This window comes from Propithecus coquereli, unplaced genomic scaffold (genome assembly GCF_000956105.1).
Source record: "Propithecus coquereli isolate 6110/MARCELLA unplaced genomic scaffold, Pcoq_1.0 Scaffold137, whole genome shotgun sequence".
Lineage (NCBI taxonomy): Eukaryota > Metazoa > Chordata > Mammalia > Primates > Indriidae > Propithecus > Propithecus coquereli.
The window spans coordinates 675,514-689,794 of NW_012137969.1; positions in this window are offsets into that span (position 1 = coordinate 675,514).

Here is a 14,281-nt window from a genome sequence, read left to right on the forward strand (position 1 = left end):
GTTAATGTGGGGACCAAGGACTGGGTGGGGTAGTTCAGACTTTCCCTGACACAAACAGACTCTCCAGCTCAGACACTAGTCTATGTGAGAATTCGATTTCTCCTGTCTTTTCTATCTCTGGCAGTCCTTGTAGTAATTATAGTTATTATCGAGCAATAATAATACTTAGTAACTGTATGTCTATGGCAGAGGAACTGAAACAAGGGTGTAGACAGAGGAAGATCAAAGTGGAGCCAGGGGTGGCTGATTTCACAAAGCTGCTGTGGTAGCTTCTCCCGGTGCCCTGGAGATGTGTGCCAATTGAGTGGGTGGTATTTTCAAATACTTGGCCTGTGGACAAGGGACGTCTTTTCACAAGCAAGCTAGTTATAAGGTTGTGTGTTTCGCTCATGTGGCATATGCTGTTATAGCAATTTCAAAGGTGTTTTCAGAGTAATAACAGACACTTTCGCCTTCAAGGTGCTTTCACAAACTACCGCAATTACAACCTTCACCGTTGCGTTGCAGGGTAAGGCAGGAATAAGGATCCACTTTGTGCAAGGGTGACCACAGGCTTCAATGGTTGTGACTTTCCTCTACTGTTCCAAGACAAGTTCATGGGAGAGACTGAACTGGTAGCTTAGTTGCATGACTCCTACTGCTTGGGGGGATTTACTTAAAAAAAAAAATGCTTGAAAAGTACAAAGCAATTACAATATCATTAAAGGAAATTTGCAAAATGGAGAAAAGTAATTATAATTCTTCCACCCTAACTCAACTATGACAGGTTTAATTTGTCCTTTTCCTATCTGGTTTCGTATATAAATAAATATATATTTATGCTATTTTAAATATTGTTCAAAACCATAGTTGTATTGGAGAGGTGGCTGGTATGCTGGAAGTAGCAGCCACATTGATACCATGTGAACGCTTTTGGGACCTGAGCTGACTGGATCAGGTGCGGGAGTGTGATGGCAGTACAGCTAGTACCTGTGCTGACCAGTAGAACTAGGAAGTGGCCTGGCCTGAGAGCTCCCATTACCAGACCAACAGTGACTAATTGAAGCCACGAGGTTCTCTTTCTTGGGAAGTTTAAATGTGAGACACACAGAGAAAACGGGCGGGGGGGCAAGCAGAAATCAGTAAGCAGAAGCCATCAGGTGACAAAAGGCAGGAGGCGGTGGAAGGAAGTCATGAGTAAGCAGAGGCTCACTTGTGGTAGAGAGAAAAACCAGACAGCTACAGCGACAAAGACAGTGAGGGGCTGGCACAGCACCATGGCAGAGCACACAGACGGGAGCCCAGGCACCTAGTACCAAGGACGCACAGCTTAATGAGGGGACACCATGAATAACCTCCAGGCCTCAGACAATGTTTTATTCTCTGCATTGCTTGACTTAGCTGCAGCTGCCATTGAGCCCTGTCTCCCTACTTCCCTGCATGTCCTTACAATAAATCCCTTGCCAACAAAGGAGTCTAACTTTGTTCCTTGCCCCCCGAAGAAGCCCATAATTGATGTGAAATCATGTGTACTACTTAAAAACAAATAATATCATATTAACATTTTAAATTTTGCTACACAGAGTGGATATTTATCATTTTATTATCTATAGTATTCCAGTGAGTGGCTATACCATTATTTAATATTTCCCCTATTTCTAGACCTGTAGAATTTCTGAGAGTTTTCCCTAAATTTTTCACACAATGAGTGTGTGTGTGTGTGTGTGTGTGTGTGTGTTACTTATTATTCTTTTTGCATCTGTGGTTACTGAGCAAAGCAGTGTAGTAGAGGGACTTAGAAGGCTGAGCCCTGGCCTGGGCCTTTTTAGCTGAGTGGTCACGGGCAGGTTCCTTATCTTCGGTAGGACACATTCATTTAATCTATAAAGTGGGTATAATAATAATACCTATCTTTTAGAATGGTTGTAAGAGTTAAATGCAATGATCTTTGTAAAAGTACTTCTTCAACTATAAAGGGTCACAGAAATGTTATTATTATTTATTGGAAAAGCCAGGAAAAGAACAAGTGCACTTAATCAAGAATAATGAAAAAGAGACAGATATATCCACTTGCTGCTTGCTTGTGTGTTTGTACCCATGATTTTTTTTTTCACTTAAAAACAATTTTTTTTAGAGATGGAGTGTCACTCTGTTTTCCAGGCTAGAGTACAGTGGTGCAATCATAGCTCGCTGCAACCTCAAACTCCTGTATTTAAGCGATCCTCCTGCCTCGGCCTCCCAAAATGCTGAGACTAGAGGCATGAGCCACAGCATTCACCCCGTCTTTTCTATATGCTGCCTGCATTCATTGGTGTGCAGCCCCTTCCTTCATCTTCAAAACCTAATAGCATAGCATCCTCAGATGTCTAACTCTGCTTCTGTCCTCACATCTTCTCTGACTCTAAGTCTCCTGCCTCCCTCTTATAAGGACCTCTGTGGTTACATGGAGCCCCCTCGGATAATCCAGGATACTCTCCTTATCTCTAAATTCTAGATTGAATCTGCAGTCATTTTTACTGGGAAAGATAACATATTCACAGCTTGCAGGATTAGGATGTGGATATCTTGTGTGTGTGTGTGTGTGTGTGTGTGTGTGTGTGTGTGTGTGTGTGTTGGGGGAGGGTGGGCATTATTCTGCTACCAAAGCTTCAAACCCTGCCTGCTGGCTGTATGTCCAGCTACCAGGTCCTGGGCATCTATGAATTCACACCCCCAGGCTGCACCTATGGCTGCTACAGCCACAACCACTGCTTTGCCACCGGCTGTCACACTTGCTGGTCTGCTGTCACCACCTCTGAAGCTGTTGCTGCCGCCACTACCCCCGCAGGAAATGACACCAGCATGTCCTGTTGGCAAACGAGGCCAGAAAGTATAATTTGCAAGGTCCTGGAATTCTTCCACGTGGAATGGAACATGAAAGGGAGGGAGTCGAGCTGTGAGCTAAGAGTGGGCAGGCAGACAACCAGCAAAGCCCATTGCTTGGGTGTCTCAGTGTTCATTCTTACTGTTTCATCCAGATTTAACTTCCACACAGCAGCAATAACAATGTTATGCTCTTCCTTAAGATATAGCAGCTATCCTTCATACAAATGAAATGCTTTGGCACTTTCCTGCAAAGTCCCATTAGTTACTGTACCCATCAGTGGGTGGTATTAAATTGTCTTCTAGAAGAGCTCAGTTTCAACCTCACCTGTACAGTCTGTAACCTAAAATCTAAATTGTAAATTAACTGCTCCAGATGGAAAACTAATAATATTCTTTCTATAAAACAATAGAGGAAACAAAGAGAGGAACAAGGAATGATTAGTGAATTCATAAAAATATATAAATACATATAGAAATATAAAATATAATACAAATAAGGAAGAAAATATGCCTAGTTGCTACAGGTCTTGTTTCTATAATATAACTCATCACAAGGTTGTGTGTTGGGGCCATTGGCAACCAATCTGGAAAACATAAAACATTAGATGTGTACTTTATACTTACATCAAAATAAATTCCAGGTGGATTAAAAATTTAAGTATGAACTATAAAACCATATGAGTAATAGGATAAAAAAGGCGTGATCATTTTTACACATTAGGGATTGGGGAATTATTACACTTGACACCTGAGGGGGGGGTGTTCATGGACTTGTCTGCCCTGAAGACAAGGTAGATTTTGAAGTTAAAATCATCCTCTTCTGAGTAACCTCTCCCCATCCCCACTGTGGACATGGGGTTTGAACAGGAGATGTCATGTCCTCATGTGACGTCCTCCCCATCCTGGCCACATGGCTGGTCTACGTGAGCTCCTTGTCCAAGCTGGACTAATCACTCCTCTGGCCGCTAATCAAAGTCACCTTTAGATTCTTTGAGCCCCTTCTGTTCATGAAACCAAGGACATGTGTGTTCCGGCCCTGCCTTTGGAGGTGATTCTAGCTTTCTGGATATAGTCATAGTGAGAAAATAAAGCTGACAAGGAGAGAAAAGTAAGTTGTGAAGCAAAGAGAGACCTGGGGATGCTTGTCCCTGTTTCTTGTCATGCTATATCACACCTCTGTTCTTTCTAATCTGGGAGTTAATCAATTCTCATTTTTGCCTCAGCTTATTTTAGTTCAATTTCTATCACTTACAACACAAAGACTCAACTCAAACAATTCCAGAAACAGAAACCATAAAAAATCAGGTTCTAAAATTAAAATTAAAATCCATTTAAAACCAGTTTTTAAAAAGAAAAAATACCACATACAAGAATTAAATTACAAAATTAATCACAAAATTAAAAGACAAGTGAGAAAAATTTGCTGCACATATGACAGATGCTTTCGGCTGTTTTCCCTCATATTCTCAAGATGGCTGCTACAGCTCCAGTCATCTCTTCCTCATACGGCCATATCCAGAGAATGTAAATGGACATGGGCTGTCTTCTGTCTTGTGTCCCCTTTTAAGAGCAAGGAAAATCTTATGACTCCCTGTTGCTTTCCTCCCCAAAATCCCCATTCCCAGTAGACCACATATCTTTAGCAAGAATAGTATCACATGCTCGTGCCAAGAACGAACAATGCTTAGAGGATGGAATTATCATGATTGGCTGAGACTGATGAAGATTCACTACCAGGGATAGGGTACTGTGAGCTGTATGGAAGGTGAGAACCTAAACAAAATCAGGGCTGTGCCAGCAAGGGAAAAACATACTGTCTGAGATGAGTAGGCTAGATGCACAGATTTAAGTGGACTAATCAACATGTTCTGCTGCACTAGACAAGTATCTCGCGTGCTGTTTTCTGAGATACAGCCTATTCTGTGGAATGGCTTGAGAGACTGGCTTAGCCCCTCTTAAACTTCACTATATACCAGGCATTGTGTCCTTATTCAGAGCATACAAATTAGAGTGGAGTGGAACTGAGTTCAAGTTTCAGCTCCACCACTAATAACCTCTTTATGCCTTCGGTTTCTTTGTCCATAAAATGGTGATAATTAATAATTGGTAATTACTGGTCATGGCGATAATTATGCTAATCTCATAAGGTCTTTGTGACTTGTGACAGTTAAATGGCATAATGTGTATAAAGTGCATAGCAAAGTACTTGACACCATAAACACTCATGTGACCTACTGTTATGATCATTATTGTTATTCTTATCATAATCTTAATTAGCAGAGGAAATGATGGAGCATATATCCATATGGAGGAAAAAACAATAAACCTGTAAATAATCAAATAAGATTTCACAATTCCATAGCGGCGTTATGAGAAAAGCAACACATCTTTGTGCATAGTCATTAAAGACATCTCTGATTATTTCCTAAGGATAGATTCCAAGAAATGAGATTGCTGGTCCCACAAATAGTCAGAGGGAGTACAGGAAATAGTGTTGCTAACCCCAGGCTTCTAGACCTGTTGGCAAACAAGCTTGGCTGATGAGATCGGGTGGCATCCACCCAAGAGTTTTGAAAGAACTCAAAGGTAAAAGTGTTGAAAGATCTTGAAATGTAATGATTTACGATTACAAAGAGACACAGTGCTTAAACCCTGGCAGGCTGCCCTCAGCAAATGAAAGCTTTTGAAGAGCACCCTAGAAGCTGCGGGCTCTCAGGTTTTACTTCCATATTGTGAAAGCTGGTGGAGCTAACACTGAAGGGAAGCATCCCTGACTCTGTTGCCGACACTGTGCACAAGGGACATCGAGGTGTGCTTCCTTGTGTGGGACAGTGAACCATGCCCACCCAGGCTTATCTAAAGATATGTCCTTAAGGGTCTCTCCCATCCTGGCTTCCATGGACCATCATGTTTCACTGGAGAAGTACTTCCCTACTAAATTGTGACGGTAGCCACTATTTCACCCAACATTGGCTGACTATTTTCCTTGGAACTGGCATATAATGGAATCTTCCTCATATACAAACAAACATCTCTCTTGGCCTCTGGTTGCCTTGAATATGCAAAATCTGTGGTTTTTCCCCAGCTTCCTGTTGAGAGGTCACAGAAGGCTTGGAAAGGGCTGGAGCAGGCAGATCCTTCCTTGTCCCAGTGCTGATAACGAAAGGCGAATGTCCAGAATGGGTATGGGAAAAAGTTTCACAGGAAAAGGCAGGAGCCCTTTGCAGGAAACTAATGAATGTGTTCCATTATCCTCAAAAGACAACAGCTCACAGTTTTCTCTCCCACAGGTGAACCATCTTCAAGGACATTAGGAGGAAAGGTTTGGTCTTTGGGGTGGGAGGCAGAGTTGGCTAATGACCACCATAAAATGTCAGTAAGAGAGAAAATTCAGAGAAGAAGGGAAATTGACAGTCTCTAAATATACATAGCTTGTAGCTCCAGGTGAACAGAGATCAAGGTCTGACCTTATATCATCTGCCTCCTGAAGTAAACATTCCGACTGCCCCCACCTCCGGGGTGCTGCCTGCACTTGGTTCTTGGATAGGAGTAAATGTGGTTACTTGACAAATATAACCACTTTATTGGGCAGTCTTCAATTCCGAAGTGTTCATGCATGGAATTGTTTTATTTTCCACCCATCATTCTCCCATCCCACCCCCCACTGTATTGTTGAATCTCCCATTTCCCTGGGCAGTGGATTTTTAAATGACACTCGGAGAAGATTCTATATTTCCTAGTTACTTTCGGTTAAGATTTTTCCAGTTTAAAACCCTAGTTTCACATCTGATTCAAAAGTGCCCCCCTGTAGTGAGTTTTCTTCTTTGCTGTTGGCCAGGCTGTGGCTGGGGCACCCGCCATGGGAAGAGGAGTGTGGTCTGATCTTTGCTTCCACCCTCCCCTCCCTGGACTGGCGGGAGTGAGGGATTTGCCTCTAGGAGACCAATTGTCTCCCCCTCTATTTTCCTATTAGAAGCTGCAGCTTCTCTGGTTTGTTGGGTGGAGTGAAGGAGGAGGGAGATGGTTGAGAGTCCCTTGTTTAACTGGCCAAGGGACTGTCCTCTCTCTGTGGGTTGCTACTGCTTCCTTAGGTAACACACTGTTCCAGCTACTTAGGCTTCACAATGAATTATCCCACAATTTAGTGGGTTAAGGCAATGACAGCATTGTTTATTTTATTCCTAAGTCTTCAGCTGGGGCAGGGGTCAGCATGGATGGCTCATCTCATCTCCATCTGGCTCTGCTGGGGAGGCTCCAAGGCTGGAGGTTGGACGATTTGAAAGGTCGCTCACTCACTCCTACGTCTGGTGACTGGTCTGACTGTCTGCTGAGATCTTAGCTGGGGCTGTTGGTCAAAACACCTGCTGCCTCTTCATGCAGCCTGGGCTTCCTCACAAGATGGTGGCTGGGATCCAAGGACAAGCATCCAGAGAGAGAGGGGAAGAAGGGAAGGGATGAAGAGTGGGGAAGGGAGGGAGGAAGAGAGGGAGAAAGAGAGAGGGCCAGGTGGAGGCCACATTGTTTATGCCCCAGGCTCAGAAGCACACAGTATCGCATTCACTGCATTCAATTCCTCGAGGCAGTTGTAAAGTCAGGCCCAGTTTCAAGGGGAGGGGAAATAGATGCTGCTTCTTGATGGGAAGTGGGAAGGTTCTGGAATTGCACGTAGGACCAGAAATATTACTGTGGCCAGTTTTGGAAAATACAGTCTACCACTACCAACTGTCTGTGTGTCAGGCATCCAAACACTGGCTTGAGGACTACCAGGCTGAAATCCTCAGGGGAGCTTAGGGGTCTGCAAGCTGCCCAGTCCCCTGTTCCAGTAGATCTGCCTCCTGCCCCCAGAAGAGCATTGCACAGCCTCTTTTTGCTGGGGACTTTTGGGTGAGGTACCAGTAGAACAGTTCAGGCCCAGCTACCCTCTCCTGGGTCCACTCAATTTGTGAGAAACTCAGGCATCTTTGGCCACTCAGATGGCTGGAACATGGGCTGCCACACTGTCCCCCTCTGGCCACCCTTCCATTTTAGACAGTGGACTTGTCGAATCACCCTCCACCTGTGTGGGCAGGAGACAGTCTTCTGTCTAAAATAATGGCCAATCAAAGAATGAGATGCCAGTGTCCCGTATGACTGGCACTCATCCCCGCCCTACCCCCAGGTTGTGGGGACATCCTCACTTGGCTCACAGTGAGTGGGTGAGGGGATCACTCATGGAGGAGCCGAGGGAAGCATCCTCCAATAGGCAGGAGGCATTTGGCTTCTATAAAGTCCTTTTTTTCTTGCCAGTTTCATCTAGACTTGGGGAGCAGAAAAACTGGCCCAGCAAGCAAAGCACCTGAGCTTTTCTGCCTGTCATGCAGGTGGCTTCGGGGACCTTTGATGTGCTGTGCTGTGGGCTGGGAGCATCCTCCAAGAGTTTGGGCTACTTTGTCCTCAGCTTTGGATTCCAGCCATGGACAATAGAGTCCTGGCCCACGTACAGTCACACAACTGGGCAGCACCAGGGTCTGAATGAGGATGCTTGTGAAGATACTGGTGCCTAATCAAATCAAATCAAATCAAACAAACAACCCACCCCCCAACCCTTATGGCCTCATTCCCAAATAAGCCCAAACCATGTCCTTTAATCCAGCGTATGAGTGCTGGATTCAGATGGCCTTGATTCTAATTTTGTCTGTACCACATACTCTTGGTCTAGTTACTTAATCTTTCATAGCCTCAGTTTCTCTGTCTGTAAAGCAGGGATTAAAACAGCACATACCCCATTAGGTTGTCATGAGACTCTAACTGGGTGGATGCATGCAAAGCCATTGGCATGTTGTTGTTGGCTAGTAACGCTGTTGCTATTGTTATTATATTTTTTGCCTCACTAGCCGAGTTTAGGGATCTGGGCTGTTGACCAACCCTTGGGCTTGAGCGGCACGTGTGTGTCCATTCTGCAGCTCTTTCCTGGCTGTGCCAATGACACGGCATCCTTTCTTGACAGTACACAAAGATGGCGGAGCTCAGTATACCTGAGCGGCTCTCACAGGCATCCCATGCGGACAGGGTAGGGCTTCCTCACTCTTTTAGAACACAGCATGGTGACACATCTCAGAGCTGGGCTGGAAGAGGGAGAGCAGAGGAGGGTCATCACAGCTCTAAGGAGCTTACGGAGTAAGGTAGCACAGGGTGGATGTACAAACACATTGAGGTAGCGTGCGGCGGCTCGTCACGGGATGAGCTGTCATTCACCTGCTACATGAGCCTTCAGGACTCTGGTTCCAGGAGTCGCAGTCGGATTTTAGCAATCTATGACAGGTGCTGAATGTAGCGAGAGAATAAAGAAGGGTAAAGGTGAGGGCTCATTATAATTTTGGGGGAAAGGGAAGTGAGGCCTTTGCAGTGGGAAGAGCACTTGAAATCTTACAAACAGCATTTTATCAGGAAGATCATGAAAGACCTGAATGTAGGTTGATTAAAAGGGTGATGGCAGGCAGAATTCAGGCACATCGAAGGCAAACACAGAAACAAACAAACAAACCAAGTTTAGCATTTTAGGCAGAAGATGAACAGAGAACTGCTGAGAGGAGGAGTCAACTTCTAAATGAGACTCTGTATGAGTGCACATCTATGTGCACATATGTAAAAGTATTTTGAAAGCTGCAACACACAGTAACACACTAGTTGTTACAGAAAGGTGGTCACTAAAGGGTGAATTGATGAGATGAGAGGAGAAGCAGGATTTGACAGTGACACGAAAGAAGAGACCAGGAGGATCTGGTGGTTGAGCCAGGGGCCGAGCGTGGACAGAGGGTGGTGGGAGCAGAGCTGAGACCTGTGGGTGGCACAGAAGGTCTGATCAGTCACACTGGTCGAAGCAATTTGGGTAGAGCAGTAGAGCTACGCTTATGGGACAGAAGTGGAGAGACAAAGGGGAGGAAGATGGAATGATGCGTTTTGGTTGGGTTTGGTGTTTGGGGTTATAAAAGGAGGAAAAAGAACTGGGAGGAAGTAGACAGGACAGCAATCAGAACTCAGGTGATGGCTTCAGGTAGACTGTGCGGGTTTGAATGCAGGGAGAAAAAAACCCCAGAGGAGACAGGAGCAAAGGAACTTGGAGACAAGTTTCCGTGATTCTATAACACGCTCCCTCCCTTGTCCCTCTGACTTCAGCTGTAGGGTGAAGACACTCTGCATGTTTCAGGTGCTTCCACATGGTTGGGCCTCAGTCTGTCCACACAAGGCTTCCACGAGCTTGCAGAGAACCTCCCTGTTGGTGGTGCCCATGGACGGACCCCAGGGCCCTGGACGGCACCCTTGCAGCTCACCGCTTTTGCGTCTAGCGTGTCCCTGAGGTGTGAGGCTCTCTCCTGGGAGCCACCTGCAAGGTGGTTACGTGTTGGAGCAAGCTCTCTGCTTGCCTTGTTTTAGAGCCAAATGGGGAGGAAGTGTGAAAGGGTGTAAACTCCGGGTGTAAACTCCCTGGCCTTTGCCTCTTGTTAGGCATGTGGTTTTGTGCAAGTGACTTGACCTCTCGTAGGTCTCAGCTCCTCATTTGTAAAATAGGGATGATTTTGGCAATAGCTAGCCATCCAGCTGTCATGTGGATTGTATGACATCGTGGAGATGACAGTGCTTTTGTAAACTGCCGGGTACCTTATAGGTGTTCAACCATCACCATTCTGTAAATGCAGAAAACTGCTTTTCTCACCACTTTGCAAAATGAAACTTCACGATTTCTTTGGTTCGAGGGTGAATTTTATGGGGAAAAAATGTAAAAATAACAACATTCTAAGAAATTTCTCCAAACCATCAACATTCACTCAAAGAAGAAACAGTGCTGGCTGGGGCTGTCTCCCCAGGGGCCCTCCCCCCTCAACCTGACCTGCAAATGCCCTGCCGCCCAGCCAGGGAACAGCCAGATGGCTGCTGCTAAGCACCTCCCTGTGCAAACATCTCTTACCCAGCCGAGTCAACAGGCCTCCCTGGGTCAAGAGGCTCCTCCATGCTGCTTCTGTGTGGTGTAGCCCAGTAATAAGGGGATTGAGACACAGGGATCTGGACTTTGGTTATGTTTTTAATCAGGGCCTGGAGTGACAGGGTCATCTGTCTTGGCTCCTTCTTTCCTTATGTAAACATGGTTGGTGGGACCCTGTAGTTTGGGTACATCCAGGCCCTGCTCCCATCCCCTCCTCATGTAAACACATTACAAAGAATCTTTGTAACTGTCCAGGGGAAGAGAAGCCTGCATCGGGAGGGGCCAGAGTGGGGACAGGGTGGATGAGAGAAGGGGTCAGGGGTGGTGCTTACGTCCTATACCACATGGTGCAGAGAGGTCAGCTCTGCCCAGTGTCTCACCATGAGAGGAGAGGGTCTGTCACCTGCACCAGAAACCAAGGTGGGGAGTGGGCATTAGAAAAGGGGAGAGTCTGGGTGCGGTGGCTCATACCTGTAATCCCAGCACTTTGAGAGGCCACGGTGGGAGGATCACTTGAGGCTAGGAATTCGAGACTAGATTGGGCAACATAGTGAGACCCCGTCTCTCCAAAATATAGAAAAGTAAGTTGGGCGCGGTGGCGCACACCTGTAGTCCCAGCTACTTGGGGAGCTGAGGCAGGAGGATCGCTTGAGCCCAGAGGTTCCAGCCTGCAGTGAGCTATAATGACGTCACTGCACTTTAGCCTGGGTGACAGAGCAAGACCCTGTCTCTAAAAATAGAAAATAAACAAATAAAAATTAGAAAAAAAAGAAAAGGGGAGAATCTTTATTTCCTAATATTCCATAGCCCTGACATCTTCCCTACCTTAGCATTTCAAACATGATAAAAAAGGAACTAAGTTCTCCTCTTCATGCAGTACTGGGTAGAAGAAAGAATATTAGCTAGAGAGTTAAGAAAACAAATTGTATTCCTGCTCGCACCCCTAATGAGCTGTGTGCCTGTGGGTGGTGCCTTAACTTCTCTGATTTTCCTTGTCTAGATACATTAGAATGACATCTGCCATTTTTTGAGCACCTTAATGTGACAGGGACTTTTTAATATGTCATTTTAATACGTCATCCACACAAATACCCAATGAAGTAGGGATGATTATCCCCATTTTAGAGACAAAGACGTTAAGGCTTACCTGGGAGAACTGACTTGCCCCAAAATACATATTCGTAAGTGGCAGAAGCAGCTCTTTTCTATTCCAAACCCCCATTCTGCCCCTGCAACTAAGAAAGGTGGGATTTCTTTCCTTGACAATTTGAAAGCTGAGACTAGACAGGAACCAGTCTATTTAGAACAGTGTTTATTGCTCAGGGGACAAAGGTTCTGATTTCGATACGCTCAAGGCCTGGAGTCCCAGCCACCACCTTTCCCAGCTGTCTCCCCCCACTGTTCTCGTTTACACCTTGGTTAAAATCCAGGCAAAGGGAACAATGAACAACTTGTTCCACCCAGGGTAGAGCTTGGCAGGAACTCCTGGAATTGCCGTTCCTACCTTTTCCATTCCGATGTAATTCATAAATGTCTAAATTTCCATGGCACAGCTAGGAGGCTGCAGGAGGGAGAAAGAACCGGGAGCCCTTATAGCTACAGACAAAAATGAGTGCTGGGAGGCATCGCTGAGAAGGGTAAGAAAGTTCAGAGGCTTTTGACAATCAACCCTCCACAATGATGTTCTAAGACAGTCCGCAAACTTCTGCCTCTGGGCTAAATGCAGCTCATCACCTGTTTCTGTACAGCCAGTGATCTAAGAATTTCTTTAAATAGTTCAAAGAAAACCATAGAAGAATAATTGTTTACAACATGTGAAAAGTATGTGATATTCAAATGTCAGCATCTACAAAGTTTTTTGGAACATAGCTGTGCTCCTTCATTTACACATTGTCTCTGGTTGCTTTTGCGCTGCAAGGGCAGAGTTGAGTAGTTGCGACATCAACCATGTGGCCCTCAAGGCCTCAAGGAGCCACAATGTGGTCCTTTACAGAAAAACTTTGCCATCTCCTGTTCTATTAATAAATAACAGCAACCACCTGGACAGGGATGGGGGAGGGTCTCTCCCTTCCGGAGGTAAGTATTTATTTAAACCCCTTGATTTCTGCATAGCACACACCCCGTCAACTGTGCCTGGCATTCCCCAGTCCCGCTGGGTCTGATCGGTCGCCTGAAGGGTGTGGGACCTCAGACCCTCCACAGCTGGGCAGCCCTGGCCTTCCCCCTCCCACCTTCAGGGGTCAAGTCCCTTCCTCTGTCAGTACCCAGAGTAGCAGCTGGGCTTGGACTCCTCAGGAAAGAGACTGGAGGGCTTTCCTCTGGAGAAACTGGCCAAGAGACAAGATCTACAGACAGATAATGACAGCTGACAGTCTATTTCCCACCAGACCATCTAAGAGAAGCTGATGGTGGATAAAGCCTGCCCACACCCAGACCCCCAAACAGATGTATGAACGGACAGCCAAGCTGCTTGAGGAACACTCCTATCTTTCGCGTAGGTGTGGGGAGTTCGAGGATTTGGGGGCTGATCAAGGAAGAGACTGCGCCACACATAGTAGTACTGCACAGCATGCTTTACTGGGCTGAGTCTTGACAGGAGTTCAGGAAAGGTGAAAGTCCCTCTCGGCGGGAGGCCTCACAGAGACAGCTGTGGCACCCGCCAGCCCCCAGAAGGGGAGGAGGGCAAAGGAACTCTCCTCTCAGGGAGAGGAGAATTGGAGAGGAGACTTATGTGTCCAGCAGCAAGGTGGGGAGTGTCTGGGTCAGGGAACACAGGAGCACAGCAGCGGTTTGGGTCTTTGATAGCTCCACCGTTTGTCTTATCTATGGCTAGAAGATGTTGCGTGTTTTTGCAGGGTGTGCAAAGCTGGCAGGCTTGAAATGGCTAAAAATATACTTACTTGCGCTATCTTTAAAGCAATTGGTTGTGTGAGAATTTGAGCTTAGCATTGACTGGCAGGCTTTGAGCTAAGGGTCCCTGCTGGCTCTGAAGAAAACAACACAGGGTCCATCTTTGGGCTATTTATGTAACAGCAGGCCACAATAAGAGAAAAACCAGGAAAACATGAGGATGCAAGGAGCAAAAGAAAACATGTAACAAAAACCACTGCAGTTAATGTCTTCTGAGGTATGAGAAGAAACTGCAAGATGCACTATGAAAGGAACGTTCAGAAAAAAAAGGAACATCTTGGAAATGGAAAATATGAGAGCAAGCTAGGTGCAGTGGCTCACACCCGTAATCCTAGCACTCTGGGAGGCTGAGGTGGGAGGTATTGCTTGAGGCCAGGAGTTCGAGACCAGCCTGAGCAAGACTGAGACCTTGTCTCTACAAAAAATAGAAAAATTAGCCAGGTGCGGTGGCACACGCCTGTAGTCCCAGGTACTTGGGAGGCTGAGGCAGGAGGATCGCTTGAGCCCAGGAGTTTGAGGTTGCTGTGAGCTGTGATGATGCCACTGCACTCTAGCCTGGGTAACAGA